The sequence below is a fragment of the Crassostrea angulata genome, chromosome 1, assembly GCF_025612915.1.
Source record: "Crassostrea angulata isolate pt1a10 chromosome 1, ASM2561291v2, whole genome shotgun sequence".
Classification (NCBI taxonomy): Eukaryota; Metazoa; Mollusca; class Bivalvia; order Ostreida; family Ostreidae; genus Magallana; species Magallana angulata.
Window position 1 is genome coordinate 31355488 of NC_069111.1, and position 20537 is coordinate 31376024.

General features: G+C 31.3%; 1 long non-coding RNA gene across 1 annotated transcript; it reads left to right on the plus strand.

The window, feature by feature from the left end:
- Positions 1-173: 173 nt before the first annotated feature.
- On the plus strand, positions 174-13347 carry LOC128183071 (uncharacterized). The gene is made up of 4 exons (XR_008243529.1): positions 174-236; positions 4435-4488; positions 11972-12023; positions 13232-13347. It is a non-coding gene; the product is annotated as an uncharacterized LOC128183071 (long non-coding RNA).
- The last annotated feature ends 7190 nt before the right edge of the window (positions 13348-20537 follow it).

Consider the following 20537-nt stretch of genomic DNA (forward strand, 5'->3'; position numbering starts at 1 on the left):
AAGAATATTCATCTTGCATTCCATCAGTTTTTTTTTAATTTAACATTTTAAACCTTAAGTCTTTAATTAAAACTAAGAGTGATTATTGGCGATTTTTTACGCAATTTTATTAATCCGGAGAAAAACATATTACACATATAATTTTAAAATTAGTTGTAACGTTTGCTTTTCCTTCGAAATATTCCGTGTCTGTCCAGTCCTGTAACTGAGTGTAAGTTGTAAAGGTAAACACAAATGTAAGTATTGTTAAAACGGCTTTTTGTATAGTAAGATGGTTTACAACTGATTTAGTTTTTGTCTCGAATCTGAACACAAGAGAATAAACCACATAAGAGGATGTAATATTTTAAAGAGAGATGACAAAACTGAGACAGTGTTGATTTACTATAATTTTTAAAGTTCAACAGTTGAAAACCAACCACCATTGATTGAACTCAAGCATTGTATAATCTGTACACTTACTTATGTATCATTTAAACAAGTCGGGAAGTTGGTGCGAAGTGTTCCATTTGGATGCTATTACATAAAACATTTGAATTTATGCTCTATTAGAGAGATTGAGATTTCAAACGACGTGTACATGAAAAAGGGGAAAACAACTAAATTCTTCGCGTATTATGTCATCAGTTATTGTGACGACATGGTTTCTACACGTTCTCTAAACTTGTAGAGTGTCGTCTACAAGTATAAGTACAAACGTGTAGCTTTTTACAACAAATAAAACCTTATTGATGAGTGAATGTATTCTTGTGATACATATTATATAGATTTTTCATTTGCATGGAAATTGATAAGAAATTTACCATTTATTTGGAATTAACTAAATAAATTCATGTCACAAAACTGCGTCGATTTACGTACACGTTTATATCCTACAATTAAGTTAAGAAATCTCAACTGATAAATTTCAAAAACGTGTAGGTGTAGTTTTAATACACTTACGGGTATCCTAGACGTTTTAAATCTCAACCTCTCAATTACATTAAAAAAAGATCAAAAACCCAAAATAGATTGTCCAATATGAGATTTATTTCATTTTAGAGCTGTCTATAGAAACAATTTAGTGTAAAATGTTCTTCAACATAGCTTTGAAACTGCATCCATAAACCAGGGCTCTTAAGGTTATGCAACATGCAATTTGGATTATGTGTGGGTCGGAAAATACTTTTAAATGATTTATAAGACGTGTTTCAACGTAATGTGTTTTGGAAAAATATACCTTCTTTGGGTATTTTTTTTTATTTGCTGTCAAAGTTGGTCAATTTTGTTTCTTTCCAATGATGATGTCGATGAATTTAAATAATTTAATGTTTTTTTAATGATTCAGCAATGATTAACCATGATTACACATCAATTTATTTTTGTGCTAGGACATGGAAATTGGAATGAATTGTAACTTGGTTGTGTATCACATCTGAAGTCAATACTTCTTTTTATTGTTGACAAGGCGATCACGCTCTCAGCTGGCAATGGTGCAAACCTTGAAAACATCCTAATATGCCATACATTAAGAACATCAGCTTAAATACTAGCTGATACTAATTACTGCAAACATTTTGAATTTCTTCTCCTTACATCAAAATTTTACATGTACCGGACCAGTACTGTAGAAGGAGATATTTTTGTTGGGTTAAAATTTTGTAGTTTTTAAACCAAAATATTTTCGTTGGCATTTAATTTTTGTCATATCGTAATCCCTAAAATGTGTTGTATTTATTAATACTTGGGTTAAAAATTGAATTTTGTTGATTTATACTGCCAACGCAAACAATAAAATTAAACCCTCAACTAATATTTCTACTTCTAAAGTCTGGTTGTTTTCTAATTTTTTCTTATCCTGAATATGCTGAACTTTTGTGCTAGCATTTGAATTTTTAAAGATTTATTTTTCCCTTGTTGTTTTTAGAGAGTGGAATAACCCTTCATTTAGCTCAGTTGGTGGAGGGTTTGTTTTAATTTACCTTTAAAGGGTTGTAAGAAAGAGCCTTTAATACATGTAGTTGTTGTGGCCCCCTATGAACTAGCATTATTAAGAATTATGCAGGCAGTTAGTTCATCTTATTGTAAACTTGCCCTAAATTTTTGCCAAATTTTGCTTAATATTTTATAGTTTAATCCAGCATTAAATTGTAAAAAATAAATTGAGAGTGCCCGATACAGTTATTACATGTTATTTCAAACACATGCACACAAGCTAAATGGAACATAAGTACATTACTGTGTAATTTTCAAGTTTAGCTCATATTATGGTAGTTAACATTTTTCTTTTAAATTTGGTCTGAACTGCACACAAACTTTATTTCATCATGATGCCTAAATGATTATTGCAATCTGAAGAAAACTGAAGGTAAATAGAATTGGCACAATTATTTGCTACATTTGATCTATAAATGTACATATCACCTCATGACCTGTTAATTGTCAGTTAATATTATCTATTGACATTACAGATGCTTTTAAATACATGTACTACACAATGTATCGTTATAGATACCAATAAGGGCATGGTCTCTGTTCTCATGCAGTTAAACGTAAATTTTGGAACCGTTGTTTAGCCTTTCAGCTTTATATATTTTATATGAAAGTGACATAAAATATATCAAGATTACAGTCCTTATTACAATCACTCTGGGTAGTGCCTCTTCAAATCTCTATGGAACTTTCACCAAATGATATACAGCTCAAATAAGGGGACTTGTTCTGATGGTTACACATGAAATAATTTTGAAGTACGCGGTAATTAATTTGCACTGAGATTTGTACATAGGTATATGCATTGACACATTAAAAAAAAATAAATATCGAAAATTGATTCTTACTATTTTTATTTGAAACATTCTTACTCAGTAATATTAGGATGTGATTTTATAAAAGTTATCTTTCTTAGTTCTTTATAATTGCAGTATCATATCTATAATATTGTCTTTAAATTGTAAAAGACCATTTATTTTTCTTAGTTCTTTATAATTGCAGTATCATATATATAATATTGTCCTTAAATTGTAAAAGATCATTTATACCTGTATGATTGTTTGAAGACTTATTTTATAATAACGAAACTTCAGGCATAAAGCAGTCAAAACATGTAGGAAGATCAATATAAACAGCACTTTCATATTTAGTGGGCTGAGCACATGCATGCATGTTCAACATCAGTTTTATTTTTTCATAGTGTTCAATTGTTGGTATACTTTGGTATGTGACAGGAAATTTGTAATTCCCTTTGTAATTCCCTAGTATATATCAGTAAAATATTTTCAATTTAAAGCTGATAGTGATACAGTAAATTAATTGGACATAATAAAATGTAGTTTTGGTAAGAATGAGCTGTAAGGTATAATCCAAGTTAATAAAGCTTGGTAGAGATATAAATAATTGAAAAGACACGGCAGTGGGGTACGTGCATTGTGCACTGCATTGTGGAGCAACAGCGATTTATCTTAAGTATTCCACAATGATTGATTATACTCGTGTTGTAATTATGTGCAGGAAGTTTAGAGAAAGATTGTTTATCTTCATTACTTGGCATTTCTATTGGCGTTTCTCATCAAGCATCATGTACGTAAAAAATCAACTTCATACAGTCTGAAAATTTAATTGCCGTAACTGCAGAAGTTAATTAAAGTCTTCCTAATAAATTAAATAATTTCAATAGTTGCAATTGGTTTAATGTGAAATTATTTGAAAAGAATTTAAATAATGATTGAATCGTTTTCTGACATATTGATTTTTTTTTCTCAGTTTATAAAATATACAGTAAGCTAGTTTATTTTCATACAAAACTATTTCTTGAAATGAAATTTATTTTATTTTAAAACCCGCCTAAACCTTAGTGAAGATGGATGATATCAAAATACATTTACAATTTCAATGACGGTAACTAAGCATATATTTGTTATTATTTTATTGCTTTACACCTTCATTAAATGAGTTGTCAATCTTCGAGCTTTCCAGCTGTGAATGTAAAGTCTATCAGAACTGTCTGGAATTGAGCCTTTATTGTGGAATTAACTGAATCAGAGTATTAATCAATACTTGATGCCAGTTTTATTTGCATTCCTAACTCAGCAGAAATATTGAGAATCTATTTATATCGAGCCTAGCTGCCGTATATTTGACCATCACTTTCTGTCCTATCCTGAAACTGACTCTCGAATAACTGCGGTTTAAACAAAGCCCCAGTTGTAGCTAGGTCATATATTAATACACCTAGCAATATAATCTGGCTGTTTAGTGGGTTGGCATTGCTGAAAATTGAATGCAGTTCTATAATCCACAGATTAAGTGGACGGAATTTGTATTTTGGCTTAAAAAGTGAATCATTGTGACAGGAACGTGTTTAACGCACAGTGGATTTACTGGTCGTGAAAACATTGATTTTTCTAAACTTTCAAATTGTGCACCTTTTTGTTACAAGTGCTTATTTTGTTACAGTGGAAAGAACGACATAGTTGCATGGGGAAAGATCTGTTGGCCACAGGATTTCAGGTAAAGTTTTTTTGAGGATTGAATCATTTTTGTAGCGATAGGGCCTGTTTTCTTTTGATGATTGACTTTATGTAGGGAATAAGGATTTTTCTCGTTAAAGTTTCTTTAATTTTGTTTTACATCTCAAAAAGACATTAATACTTGTGTTTATCAAGCAGCTTTAGATGAGTACAAAGTACTTTACAGAAATCAGAGCTGTGATTCAGAGCAATATGATTTAACTTTTTATGGGGGTTGACGTGTAAATTAGCATTTTAATCAATTTTGTTTTAACAAAAATAGGTGTTTGTTTTGGTCACATACAGTTCTTCTTAATGTTCATTTAAAGACGTGTCACACAAGTGTTCTTGCTCTTACTGACACAATCTATTTTTTTGAAATGTAGTATGCTTGATTGAGTGAAAGTTAGACACTAACTCATAAACTGTTTAGTCTAAAAGTAGTAGGGCACTTGAATTAAGTTTTTATATTTTCTATGCATCCTAAGTTCTCTTTAAAAAGTTGTCATATAAGACTGAAAATATGAATTGTGTGTTGTGAGTGTTTTGACGTAACTGTTCTGACTTTCATGCAGCCATCCCACATTTAGATTATATATACCCACTTAAAGAAAGGGATATATCAGTATCTCATACACTTTTGGCAGATTGAGTTGGCAAAGAAAAAATTTGGTAAATTGATGGTCACTTTTGATTAGTTAGGATATGAGTAGATCAGCTTGCAAATAAAAAAAATACATATTGTAGATTCCTTATTAAACGCAAGTAATTAATATCCGCATAAAATCGCGAGAAGTTAATCATGCAAATTTTTCAATCTCACTTTTAGTTTTCAAATAGATGTAAACTATATGAACATATTAGAAAAATTTGGCATTTGCAATATTGTATGTTCTTGCGATTTGATCTCAAACGACTGAATCGCAGAATTAAGTACTCGCGTGAAATAAGGTAATGAGCTACAGTAATGAGAAGTATTTTGAAATATTTTGATTGACCTCCATAGGTCATTGTGTTTTTAAAAGTAATTTTAATCTCTGAAGTTATAGAAAAATAGATTTAATACAGGTATAAATATGCATTGGTCAAATATTGGCAATATATATACATACCCAGAGGACTGGTTGTCCCAAAAATTGTTCGTGTCATTAACCATTTTCAGTGCTTTATATAAATATTCAATTTAATGGCTGAGTATCTATACATAAGATCTGACATTTTAAAAAATGCCTAGTGTTTTTGATTTTTTTAGTGCTTTATACACATACACAGACATGTATATAAGTGTGTAAAGTGTTTGTCATATCTGGATTTGTCTTATTGTCATTTGTACTGTCTTTGATTCTGTCACTTTAACCCCAATCAGTGTTAGTGCAATTTTTATAGGACACTGTTTCGGATCCTCTCACCAAAAGTATTCACATCCTATTGATATGTACAGTATGAAGAGGACAATTGATTGTGTTCACACATTGACTAAAAGTGCAGAAAACACATTGTCAGGTTCTATAATAATAGTTCCTGACAAATGTGGAAAACACAAGAACAGCTGTAAATTTCTTTTTCTCTGCAGACCAGTCAGATGGTCTTATGAAATTAACCATATACAAGCTGAGTCTAGTTAGCTGTACCTTGAAACCATTTGATTTGATGAGCTCATTGTGGTGACTTTTGCTTCACATTTCATGTAAAACTGATAAATTATTTGGTACTGCTCTTCTAATTGATAATTCTCTTGAGTATATGATAATATTCTTCTATACATGTATCTACTGTATATCCTTTGATTATGTTTTTCTGTCTATAATGTTAACAACATTATCAATTCATAATTCACAAGGAGACCCCAGATATTAAATTTATATAGATATTATATACATGAATATAACAATTTTAAATTCTGAAATTTCAGTAAAAGGTAATATTGAATAAGAAATGGGATAAGTTTGAATCACATATAACTGCATGTCAATTGATTACAAACTGAAAGGATTATTATTGTGTGACACTCACTGGTTGTATTGTATGCAGTACTACTTTAAAAAAAGGTGTCAGGAATTATTAAAGGAATAAGGAATCATACTTTTGAGTACCGGTATTATGAGGTGACAATTTTGGTCGGGGTGTGGTCAAATCCAATAAAGCCCGAAAACCACACTCTGACCAAAATTAACACCTCATAATATTCAAAGAATGACTCCTTATTACTTATATTATTTCCAATTTTTACACTTTTAAACAACATTAATTTAAAACCACTATTTTTTTTTATGTAGCACATGCTATGTTTTACTACACAGCGCAGCCAGTACCGTTTCTCTGTTATGCTATAAGACACACCCAATTTGTGTCACTCATGTTTTATGAAGTTATTGGGTTTTAGAGTTCAAAATTGATTCGTAATGTTATCACAGACAGAGACAGTTGAAAATATAAATGTAAACAATTAATAGAGTAGATTGCATTACTTAGTTGCCAGTTGAATAGTGCAGTAACCCATGGTAACCCATGGGCTCTTGTTAAAATAAACAAATATTAAAGCAATTCAATATTAAATGAGCATTGTATTAATTAAAATGTGGGGGTTTTTTCTGCTGACCAAATGACAGAAAATATGAAATGTACTTAGATAAAGTAAGGAGTTAATGTAAAATGTACTTTAACATAAGCATTGTGGTCATGTATTTGAAATGACACTCAGGACTTTCCTAACTTAGATGTACTAAGTGTAAATTGATTCACATTACGTTTTCCTTGATAATGTCCTTTGGAGTTGGGTTTACTTGGTTTTAGGTTATTTCAAAATGTTTAAAAATACTTATATTAAATCATTAGAAAAATGCCTTTTAAGGAGATTCAATAAATGTCGACGCGTTTGACATTTTTCATGCCTCAAACTCAAAATAAAACTGGTGTACGTCATATATGTTATTGAAAACTCAAAAAATACCCATTGCATCATAATTTCCTCAGGACATCCAAAAAACATGACAAGATGAGTGGATGACATTATAAGTCGTAAGCATTCTTGATATAAAGTTGTACTGAATACACCACGTGAAGTCATGAATCTTTTCTTGATACACAGACTTATTACGTAGTGTTGAATTTACGTACAGGATGTCTGAACTCGAGTGAACAGTGTAATGTCATGAGAAGACATCCTTCTTCTGTATTGGCTATATAGCCCTATCCAAATCTATAATTGTTTACAAAAAGGGATCTAGGAAAAGCTAGCTAGCGATATACTGTGCTTAAAGCTGTGTATGTGTATGAAAGACAGCAGTCGGCAGCTGGACTTGTCAAAAGATATCAGGTAGGATTCCTGTATAATTAAAGCCTTGCTATAATAGAGTTATTGGGAAATTAAGATGGGGATCAAATCAGATGGAAAAAAATCTTATTCCTGAGAAATGAGAAGATGTATTGATAATGTGTTCATCAAATACAAAGAGTGATAAATATGTAGAAGTACCTTTATTTATTGCGTACAGTATCTAAGTTTGAATAATTTGAACATTAAAGGTGGGACATATATAATATATACCCAATAAACCAGTGCCTGCGCACTTGGAATATGATTTTACAATTGCTGACTATAATCTCTAAAGGTTTTTATGGTAGATATTTAACCCGGCTTAGGGCACTGACACCAGTTTATTAGGATTGCAATATTAGTTGTGTACATTGATACATCTCTCATTGCTTGATTATAATCATCCTTGTTCCCCCTGTGGGCCTATCTATGCAAGCATGCATGGCTGCTGGGCATTTATGTACAGGAGTATTACGAATCGATCTGTGACTCTATCATTAATTTTTGCAGCGACCCTGTGATGACACATACTGTAAAGAATGATTGAAATTTATTGCAACGACGACATTCATTTATTTTGTTTTGTTATCTTTCTGATAAAGTACGTAATACTATTAAAAAAATCTAATGACAAACAGGTGAATTGAATTAAATTCAAAATAGTTAAAATGTGTCCGGCCTATATGTGTATGTACTCAATGTATCAACTTTATGTCATTGGATAATTTCAAAACTTTAAATTTATATTGTTGGTATTTGAGTTGGTTGCCATAATTAGCTACTGCATGTTGCAAAGCAAAATTGCGTATTAAATTTACGTATGTAAAGATTGTGCACTTGAATTTGTCTGTGGCAGTTTAAAAACTGTTAAGTGCGTTACAAGTTCCTAAGATGCCACCTCTAAGATGCTCCATTGTGTCTCCCTCTCCTTACCCCCCCCCCCCCCCCATCTCTCCTTTAACTACTAAGTATGTTTAGTTTAATCTTTTGGCTAGAGCCTGAACTATAAAGAAGGATCAATGAACAATTAATACAGCATCACTGCATTCAGTAGTCTCTTGCAGCATTCCTTGGTGAAGGGGTAGCTTTGATAAGGGGGCATTTGTTAGATATACAACTGGGTTTATCTCTAGAAAATTCAACAACAGATCGAGCATTCACTTCTTTTCTGAGGCACTTAAAATACTCAAAATTCATAAAAGTGAGTATTTGAAGGAGTTCAGATCCCAGCAGCAGAGATAAAGACTATAAATTGGTTGTTCGAAGGTATTTAGGCAATTTTTTCACTATAGGAAAATGGTGTCATGTTATGTCGGAAGCAGATTTTATCCCTTGAACAGTTTAATGTCGAAATACATAAATGATAAATAGTTTTATTACGCAATATGAAACAATTTTTAAATTCCTTTCATTCAGATATGTAATATATATACCCTCGCTTTGCAACAAATATCAATTACAACTGAGTCGGGTTCATAAGAGAACTTCAAAGAAATGGATGAAATTCCACACAAAAAATGAACTTGTTAAATCATTTTGACAATAGAGTCTTGATAAGAGACAATTAAATGGGGAAAAAAAGGTTGGAGCAAAATCAATGGTTCTAAATGAAAAACCAGCTGTGGATCACAGAGAGAATATAAATGCTAGCTGCATGTTTCTATATAACTAATATCGGTGTGTTCCCGTTTTGCACACATTTGATAATTGGGTATAGAACAATAGGTGTGAATTGTGTTGTGATAGCAATTATAGTCTGCTTTCGGTCAAAGATTTTACCTGTGTTTTATTAGCGCCTTAACGATAAAACAAGAAGAATATAGACATTTTGTTGTGTTTAAGGTCTAATAACTATCACCATTTTTTTCGTTTGAATAAATAAAAATAATGATATATTTAAAAAAGTCTTCAATTTCCGCACACTGATTAAAAAAAATAATGATTTGACTTTCAAATTTTTGATTCAATGGATAGTTATATGATGAAGGGGAAAACTATATGGACAATTATATGGGGTACTCCGTGTCTCTTTTTACAATCGAGTTGCAAATTATGTAAAACGCATGTTTATAATTAATTGTTTGGTATCAACAGAAAGAATATTATGAAAGAAAACAGATCTTTATCACAAAATATTTCAATCTTTGAAGTAGCGACCTTGACGTTAGTTCTTATGACATCAACGCTTTAGTATATGGCGGGTCACTTTCTAGTTTTTCAAATCAGAGGTTAAATACATAAAAAAAATCTGACAAATATATTTAATTTAATATTGATGCGACTCAAACTGAAAAAGGTTGAAAATGCATGAATTAGGTCTACGTTTGATAGGTTTTGTGAAAAAATCTTTACAGTTTTTGAAGCATATAAAAGTGCCGATTTATCATCATACAGTTTGTCTATTTCTTCGATTATTCAAGCCACAACATAAATGAAAAATAATAAGCAGCGTTTGCACTTGACACATTTCCTCCATTTATGTCAGCAAAAGCAATAATTAAATACATGTATTAACATATGATATCTTTTCTTCAAACTTTTAGCGTGTACATGTTCTTTTTATAGGCAGCAAAGGCGCTACATATTCAACATTTTTGCAATAATCTTTCTTATTTAAAAAAAATAATGAAAATGTTCACGACCAAATTGATGTTTGAAATCAAGTTTGGTCGAGTATGGTATCAAGTAACTTGTGGTATTGAACAGTCGGATCTTGACCTCTTAATTTATGAATATGGATGGTGATTATTATGTAAAAGTGCAAGTTATATTGTAAGATAAAATAAATGTAAATATAAATTGCGAGTAGATATGTTTTACTTATCTTATTTTCAATTACCCTCGCAGGAATTGTGATACAGACTATAGCAATTAAGCAATTATCTCACCTGGTCAAATTCCCGTTTCGCACATTTTTTCGATACCTAATTTTCAAATGTGTGCAAAACGGGAACAAACCCTAATATCAACTGGCAGAGACTGTAAAATTGGGGTTTTTTCCATGTTTTTTGTTGTTGTTAATTTAGCTTTGAAATTATTGAATTGTTGTCTGGATTCAGATATACCTGGAGGACCACTAGTACTGCTCTTGTAGGAAATAATTAATTAAATGTGCCTTTAATTTGAGATAACAACAAGCCTTACTACATTGTACTTTGATTAACAGATTTGTGAGCATAGATTGTTTCTTTGTTACTGACACAACAATGTCAATACCAAAATGCTGAATCCTAAAATCAATGGAGTATGTGAATCTTCATTGTTTAAATGAAGTGCACAATACATTTTTCCAAAGTGCATTGATTTCCTAGAAACAATGTAGGGAGTTAGTTTAGGCTGTCAAGTAGGTGGTCATAGAATTGACTGCATGCTTCTATTTCCTGTCAAAGAAATGTTGTTATTGTTTTACTGCACTGAGTGGCTTAAAAATTTGTTAGTGCAAAGTGACTTACATGATTTAATTGTATAAGGTCAATTGCAGTGTATTTAGAAACCTTAATATTGTAGTTTCCCTTTTGTTTTTGATTGCATGCATGATCGTAAGTGGCTGGTCAAATAACTTGAGATGAAGTAATATGTAGTTCAGTTTTAAAGAATTTCACATTAATTCTACTAAAAGGTGAAATTCTTTATACCAGCTTAAATACCTTTTTTTAAGCTAAATTGTGGTCAATAATGAAAACTGTAGTCATGCAGACACCTGATTAATTCTTGAACATTCTAAATTAAACAAAGCAATGACTAGCTGTATGATGATCAGTGCGTGTCAGTGCCTCTTCAGAAGAATTAGGGTTTTGTTGGGGGTTGACAGGCTCTGAAGCATTGAGAGTGACTGTTAGGAGATTACCTCGCCTCCTCCTTACTGGTTGATGGCACATTTTAGCAGTGGAGAGGAGTTTTATGATACAATATAATTATGGATCGTTCACACTGGATAAAGGATTTAGTCGCGCTTGCTGCAGGATGAACCAAAGAGCAATCATGTAAAGTAATGAAAAGACGTATTTTTAGGCATTACTGAAATTTCAGTACCGAATTTCTTCATATTGTGTGCATTATCAAGCTTATAGTAGGGCGACTTATACATGTATGGACTCTGTTGTGTAAAGAATATTTGATTGAATATATATTTACATAATATATCATGTTATTTTTCTTTCCATTTTAGATACATGGTAGTGTTGAAATCTGAACACATCCGGATAATTATTTCTATAACTGTAAGTATACAACTACAACTGGCTCTTTTTTAACGAATTGAATTCAAATCCCAAAAAATTCACCAAGAGTCCTGGAAATAGTACTTAACAGGAATAGAATTTTTTCATAAAAACTTCCAGTAAAACAAACAGGGAAATAATTTGTACTTATGCACCTACTTGTGGTACTATACAGGACCTAAGGGGATCACAGATGAAATAGATTACTTGTAATTGTTTGTTATATTTGGAAAAACCAAGTAATGACCTATTTCCTAAGATTCCTAGTACCTGGTACATATATGTATCCAACTCCTTCACCTCCTTATAGAAAACCTGAGCTTTCACAGTAGATGAAGTCGTGTTTTAATTCACTTGGTGAAATATTTGTACATGCAGTGTGTGTTACCGGTGGTTTGTTTGGAACTGTTCTGAATGCTATTTGACAGGTACATTAATATTTTGTGTATGTAAGAATTAATTCACGATATTTATATGTTTCCTACATATTTTGTAAAATAGAAGATTATTCAGATGAAAGAAGATTTTTCTATTACAGTATGTGGCAGCTCTGTTATAACAAGACATGTATAAATGATTACTAGTATGCATATGATTTGCACTCTCTCTCTCTCTCCTTTCTCTCTCTGGCTCCCTCCTCCCTCTGTTCCTCTCTCTCTCTCTCTCTCTCTCTCTCTCTCTCTCTCTCTCTCTCTCTCTCTCTCTGAGAGATAAGTACCTAATGCATTAACATTTACTGTTCCCTAATGACAAATTTACAACCATGGTAAATGTATATATATTGACATGTTGCATGTAGACATGCTATATTGTCTTTCATTTGGGAATCTGGATGGAAATTGGTTCAGCTAATTTGGGAATCTCAAGTACAAGTACTGACAAAGTTTTAACACAAGAAATTGATAAAGATATATGCTGTTAATTACGACCACTTTTTATGTGGCCAAGTTTTTTATATCAGGTAATCGGCTTTGAAATCAGTGACATGTATATACAAGAGATACTGCGGATGTTATATCTTGGAATCTAGTTTAAAATCACCGTCACCCAATAATGATTCACCTTGACACTGTTTGATTCCTCCTCCAGTACTGTTTATTTTTAGCGGCCGTTGTTATTGATTGAGGATAATTTTGTATAAACTGGGACTTTTTTGTGGGTGCTGTGTTTTATCAAGCCTGTGAGTGTTTTTTCTACTGTTGTTACAGATTTGAAGCCGTACATCAGTGGCCTTGTTAAAGTTTGTATACACAAATTCAACATATACCAGGATACGATCTGTAATCTGGCATCAGCTGGAGCCATTATATAATCGGAAGCAAAGGTGGGTTTACATTTAATTCTTTTTCACTAACTGCCTTCTTAAATTTTGAATATAGAAAAAAATTATGAATATTAATCTGAAATCAAATGATAATACACGGATATATCAGTACAGTGTATATTTGAAATTGTATTGGCTTAAAGTACTAACGGTAACTGTTAGATATCTTTAACATATTTAAATTAACATTTTTCTTTTAAATTTACAAATATTTACTCTATTTCATGACACTTTATTACCAGTAATTTCCATGAATAAACAAAGCTAAATGAAATTAGAAGAGAGATGATTAAATTAGTTAGTGAAATTGAAGTTATTGGCTGGAGTCAGCTGTCTCAATTCTATCCAGGATGAAATATAAAAAAACCAAAAACTAAATTTTGATAGCAATTCAAAGTGATTGGAATCGCTTATCCTAATATCCTGTAAATTAATTATGGTCACGTTTTTTAACTTTAACAATTTTTTGGAAAGCAATTAACTTTTGATTTTTAAAAACTAATCTCACATTTGAAAATAAAATCAAAGATTCCTTTATTATCTTGTTAATTTTAAAAGCATTTCACTCAAAATGTAGTGCATGGTACATATTACACTGGTATATTAAAGCAGTATGTATCATGATTAATGCCACTCGGATCAAAGCATGCTTAATAGGAAATTTAATTTGACTTGAGATAAAATTATGATTATGCTTACTGTACAATAGATGCCTTTAAAAACTCTAAAGACATCACTGATAATTGTAGTCTGTTGATGTTAAGTTTGACTATAATAATGAAATTCAACCACAGTTACAATGTAGATATTTTATTAATAGTATTAAACCATTATCGGTTTGGTGATTGAAAATCCCACTGCCAGTGGGTTGATAGTTAAAATATTATACCGGGTAATCAAATATTAAATAATGTAGTTTACAATGCAAAATATATATTGCATATTTTTTAAAGAATTTATTTTTTAAACACAAAAAAGTGTTTGTTATTAGTAACATCAAATATTGACAACACTAAGGAATAATTTTTACTATGTTTCCAACACATTGATTGATTGAATGATTGATTTGATATATTGATTGATTTGATTTGATATATTGATTGATTGAAGATCACATCACAAATTACTTTCAGTACATTCTCCTCTTTTTTTCCCTTGAATAAGATCATTGAAATCAGTACCCCCACCCCTAATCTTTTCTTCCCTTTTAATTACTCTGTGTATGATTTTTTTTTTCATCTATAATAAATTCATGTCTACACCATACATTTAATAAAACTTTACTATGTGTACTACATTGTCATACAATATATTTTATCACTTTCATGTTGACAAATTGTCATAAACGATATTAAAACTTGCACTATTGCACCTGATTGCACTAGTACATTGATTTCATACTTTTGAAACAAGCAATTTATTGATACTTTTATTGATATCTTGTAAGAATTGTTTAATAGGGCTTTAAAGGTATTTCATGTTTAATTTCCATTTGTAAGTTGTAACATATGGTATTGATATTGTAAGTTTTGAAAAAAAGCTATAAAGTTTATGAAATCGATAGTTTCTTAAAACATTTTTCATATCCAAGTTGTTGGAGAGAGAGAGAGAGAGAGAGAGAGAGAGAGAGAGAGAGAGAGAGAGGAGGGGGGGTCCCTGCTATTATATAAATAACTGGAGGTATTTAATTATATATTTCATTTATTGAACCATGTTTCATCACTTAGGAGTAGATTGACCATCTGCATCTTGGTACAGTATAGAGGGAAAATTTATCAAATGAAGAAAAACCCAAATGATTTACAATGGGCATTTTCAAATCCATCAAATCTTTCTTATTTCCAACAAAAACCCAAAACATCTTGTTTGAGAGTTTCAGTGGTTTCAAACCATATATATAGAGGCATAATGAGTTTTTCCTCTATTTATTAAAGGCAAACAATCCTTTTATAGAATAAGTGTCCTTTTGATATTTGTTTTCTAATTGACATGCATGAAACAGACCCAAGTTAGGGAAACATGTTTCTTAATAATTTTTGCAAATTTTTGAAACTGCAAAATTTGTGGCATTCTCAATAAAGAACACAACTTTTACAGATACAATGGCTGAGGTTGAGGTTCCGAATAGCTTGGAGGAATTTATTACCTCAGGAAGGACGGGGCGACGGAATGCAATGGCAGACATCTTGGATTCCAAGCATGCATCCACGAGTACAGCGGGTCTAGACCTGGACATGTCATCACTCAAATGCTCAGGTAATGAATAAAGAAATATCTAGACCATTATAATTCTTGAAATGTTGCAGAAAACCATCTACATTTATAGACTGTGCTGTTTTATAATACATGTAGATATTGTGATGACGGAGGCGAGTTGAGTCTTGAAGCATGAATAAAGCATGATATTTTCTGTTCAAAATGTTGTTAAAGAGCAAATTTGCAGAGTAATTAAGGTACACGAAGACTTTCAGAATCCCATTTCATTAGAACCATGGGCTCTAACTTCATACTGCTGAATTATTAAGTTTCTCTTTCATTGTATTGTTGCACTAGAATCAATCACATTCTCCATCCTGCCCTGCAATGTAAACATGACTTTATAACATGCACACAGTAAAAAAAAATGTTTCAGTAACGACAACAATTTTTTTTAGGTTAAAAGATGGTTAAAAGAAATGTATTTCATCAGTTTAAGCCATTTTTTTAAGTCTTGAAACTGTAAATGTCCCTGTCAAATTTCTGTAATCATGGCTGCCGCGCCAAACAAAGTTTCATCTCAGTTGTCACAAAATGACACTGAGCCAAGTTCAAACTGTGAGGATAATAAGTCTGTGCTAAGAATGTTAACAATTGCCTTGCAATTTAGGACTACATATTGATTGTCTTGAATGCATAATCAATCGTATTTTTCCCCTTCAACTATGAACGGTGCGAAAATCATTTAGGTGAAGTGGCATATTTTTTCTATTTTGGCGACATCCGGTCTAAAATACATTGTAATTCTCCAGTGCTGACTAGGGAAGCCAATCTTTAATGTCTTGGTGTGGGTCTTCTTTGGATTTGTTTCGTTGTACTTATTAGAAATTGCACGATGAATTGGTTCAGGGAGGCAAATTCATTGTCATTCACTGTCATTAATATGCCTGATGTCGAGTGTGATTTATATTAAGCTTGGTGAAAAGGCCCCCTGCTTCTGCAGAAATTACATATTATTTCTTAAACAAAACCATTTAAGTGCTATGTTATGTCGGAGATAATTGCAGCATTGATACTGAGTGATTGTAATAGATTTTAAATAGTTGTGTAGCATGCATCCTTTAAAAAAAATGTTTCGATTTGACATTTATTTGAACAATTTTTTATTAATTATTAATGTTGGAAGTTTTAGTAGTTTTCTTAGGTATAATGGTTTGTATGTATTGATATTTGTTAACAGTTAATCCCTGTATGGTTTTGTCTTGTAATTGCTCAGTGTTCAAACTTTGATAATTATCGATATAAGAATATTTTTGTTCGGAACAGGGAAATCAATATAATTGCTATTGTAAAAAATATATATAAAATTTTTCAACTGTTCAAGGAATTCATTGTGATATCTACTTTAAGAAATGAATACTATTTTAGTCAGTTATGACTACATGCAATACTAATGTTTCACAATCATATGATACATGTAATTATTGCCTGTAAACTGTACATTGCAGGACATCTCAGACTTGAAGTTACATGTACTGTAAATTCCTTTGTAAATTCCTTATTTTACGCAAGTACTTTATTCCGCCATTCCACTGTTTTGTGTCAAATCACGAGAATGTAAAACCAATTTATTTTATATAATTTCCTTTAGTTCAAAACTGAAAAATAAAAGCGAGATTTTAAAATCGTCAAGGGTTGCTTCTTGCAATTTTACACGGATATTAATTCCTCACATTTAATTAAAAATTTACAGTATTTAATTATGCAGGTATTTCTGGATTCTGGATTCTGGACATCTTTATTTGTTTTTTTTTCAACTTTTGTAGATGAAAACAAATCACAGACAGAGAAGTCCGATTCCTCTGGCTCCAGTGATGGCAATGGATCTTAGCCCTAGAACAGACTGCAAAGTAAAACGTACATCTCACTACCCTGAGAAACCCAGTGTCTTTCAAAGTGAATCAAGTCAATTCACTTCATAAATTATATTTTCACTACAGTGACATAGAAGTTGTTTTCTATTAGAATGTAGCATTGAATTTCATCGGTTTTGCTATGATTTGAATATTTCGGTATGTGTTATTTTGGAACAGTGATATAAATATTGTCACTGAAATTTTAGCATTGATTTTTTGATATGCACTATCTAATACCAAACAATGTCAGTCAATGTTAAGTATTTGCCCATCGGCTTGCCAGGAAAGAGAATTGTATCAATGGCTGCATTTTTTTTTCATACGGTTTGAATTTAGATTTATCCCATATGCTGCTTTTGTAAATGATTATCTTGTTCAATTCTGTTTTATTATTCTCAATATTAAAAGTTTTTTTTTGTTTATTTATTAATTAACAACATGTTATTTTCTGTTGTGAGAAATGTGAGTCAATATTGTCCTTTTTAACCATTGTCTCTGTCATACCAATTTTATGTTTTTTTTTAGATATTTTTTTTTTTGGTATGAATTAACTTAACGTTAAACTTACATAATTACACATGTATACTGTTTCTAGTTTAACCTTGCATAAATGTAATTTATGTTGATGACTTTAGAGTCATTGATAAAGGCAAAAACACATTTGTTGAAGTAGCTCCTAACCTAAGTCCTTCAATCAAACTCAAATTACAAGTACATGTATGCCAAATGAGATAAGATAAATGTGCCATTTTTTTCAAACTTACTTGAATTCAAGATATATTTGTTTAAGATACCTAACCATTTTTGAAGAAATCCATTTTTTGAACTTTGACAAGAATCTCAATCCATCTTGTGTCATGGAAGGAAAGAAAAAAGAAAAAAATGTCTCTGAAAGAGTTAAAAGACGTTTATGTTCATAATGAAATAATTGCACTCTGGAAATGATAGTTTGAAAGGGAAAAGAATTTGAGTTTAAATGTTATTGTGTACATACATTTCTATCAGCAGAGGATATTTCTCTCACAGGAAGCCATGTTTTTGTTTTTTTCCATGTTCATGATTTCATATTCCTCCAATGTATATACATTTCGAATTTAAAGATACATTATGGCATGGCTTCCTGCAGGTTTGATAATCTTTTCTTTTGTCTTTTTTTGTCAATATTGTAGTGAATTTAAACTACATTTACATGTACTTTGATTTGTTGAAATATGCCCTTTTTACAAATTAAAATTGTGAGAAAAAAAATTCTTCACGTGAACTTTGATTAAATTTAAACAGCGATAGAATGATTGAACACAGGAACAAGGGTGAATATTGATGATCTTTCCTGCCGACAAAATGAGCAGATGTATTGTCTGTCGTTGATGCTGCTTTTTAGTGCCAGGCAAGCAATTGCGGCAATTTAGTGTCTATTTTTGCCTGACTTTGGGGCCTTCTTTCTTAGCCGACATTGACAGTTCATCAATCGTTGTCAACCTTGTAACCAATCAGCAGCGCCCTCTGTCCAATCAGTCGCTAAGAGTGCAGCGCAAAATCCACCTTAATGTGATTGATATTTAGTTATCAGAAAAATGCTAACGTACATGTATCTAGTAACAAAAAAAAAAACTACTGACGAAAAAGGCCCATAAAGCCTACATATATGTATTAACTGATTTTAAAATCAATAAAATCATGTAATGAATATCCCTATTTGGTATATATCTAGATATCTCTACGATCAAAGGAAGTTGTATTTCTATAAATTGAATGATGATCTTTGGTTTTTGTGGTATTGATTCAGATCCATCAGAAATGATTATTTTAATGGGTTTTGTCTCTTTGGGACAATTGTATTAATACGGAGGCGGTAAAGGTCTTGCATCTATTTAGATATGGGCATCGTATGACCCCGGATCATACGGCACGCAGATACTGGAGTCAAGGTCATTGTTGAGGGTTGGAACGTTTGAAACACATTACACGTACATGTAATTTTCTGTGTTTTTTTCCCGTTCTATAGTATATTTTTTTTATTTAACTGCTTGTTTAAATTGCCGACAAGGGATAGGAATCTTATAGTTCTTGGCGTTAATTTAATTGCCCCTTTAATTGTAAAATTTAACCATCACCCAAACATCCCCATGATCGCAATTCTTTGATAAACTTACCAATTACTTTAATATGAAAGTACTTGCCTGAAGACTGAGGTTAAGATCAATACTTATATGCTTACATTGTTTGAAAACGTATTTGTCCTTCAACCATACTGTTTATTAAACATGAACTCTGAACAATGCTCTAGAAACAACAGACAAATGAGAAGGGCAATGTTAACTGGTGATTAATTATGTGTCCTACCACCAAATTCTGCAGTTATTGGAGACTTCTGAACACAATATTATCCGATATAAGAGCCTAAAGCACATTGACTCGTGATATTTGTTAGATGGTTTGTTGATCAAACAATTGTGCCATGTACTGTGATTGCCCTAATAAGGTTCCATTCACCATAGTTACTTGGGTCACACAGTAAAACAGTGAAGTCAAAGTTATACACTTCGAATTCTTCTGGTGGATATGTTTTTAACTGCCGCATAAATTACTGTTATTGCTAAATGTAAAGCTTTGTCCATTGATATGCAAAAATTGTACATTTCAAATACAACTTACAGTTGGTTATCATAGAAAATGATCCCAATAAAAAATAAGTAATTTTGTATTTTGTATTTGTGCAAAATGCAAAAACTGAAAACTGATTGTTGAATGTTGCTCAGCAAATTTTCAATCTTAACAGAACTGGATATCAGATTGTAACATATCTAGTAAAGGCATAACTTACAATTTATTTACCAGTGTATATTTCTTTTTTAAAATCATTTTGACACCAATGTACCGATAAATAATATTTTTATACAGACTAGATGTAGAACAAGTAATGTAAAACTATCATAAACTACCAATGAGGACAGGTAGATGGAACAATATACATGTATCTGGAAATCAAAGACTTTGTAATTTAGGTGAAAATGGTATTGGAGATGAATGCAATTTTATAGTGTTATGTCCAGCTTTACTATAAATTTGAAAAAAACC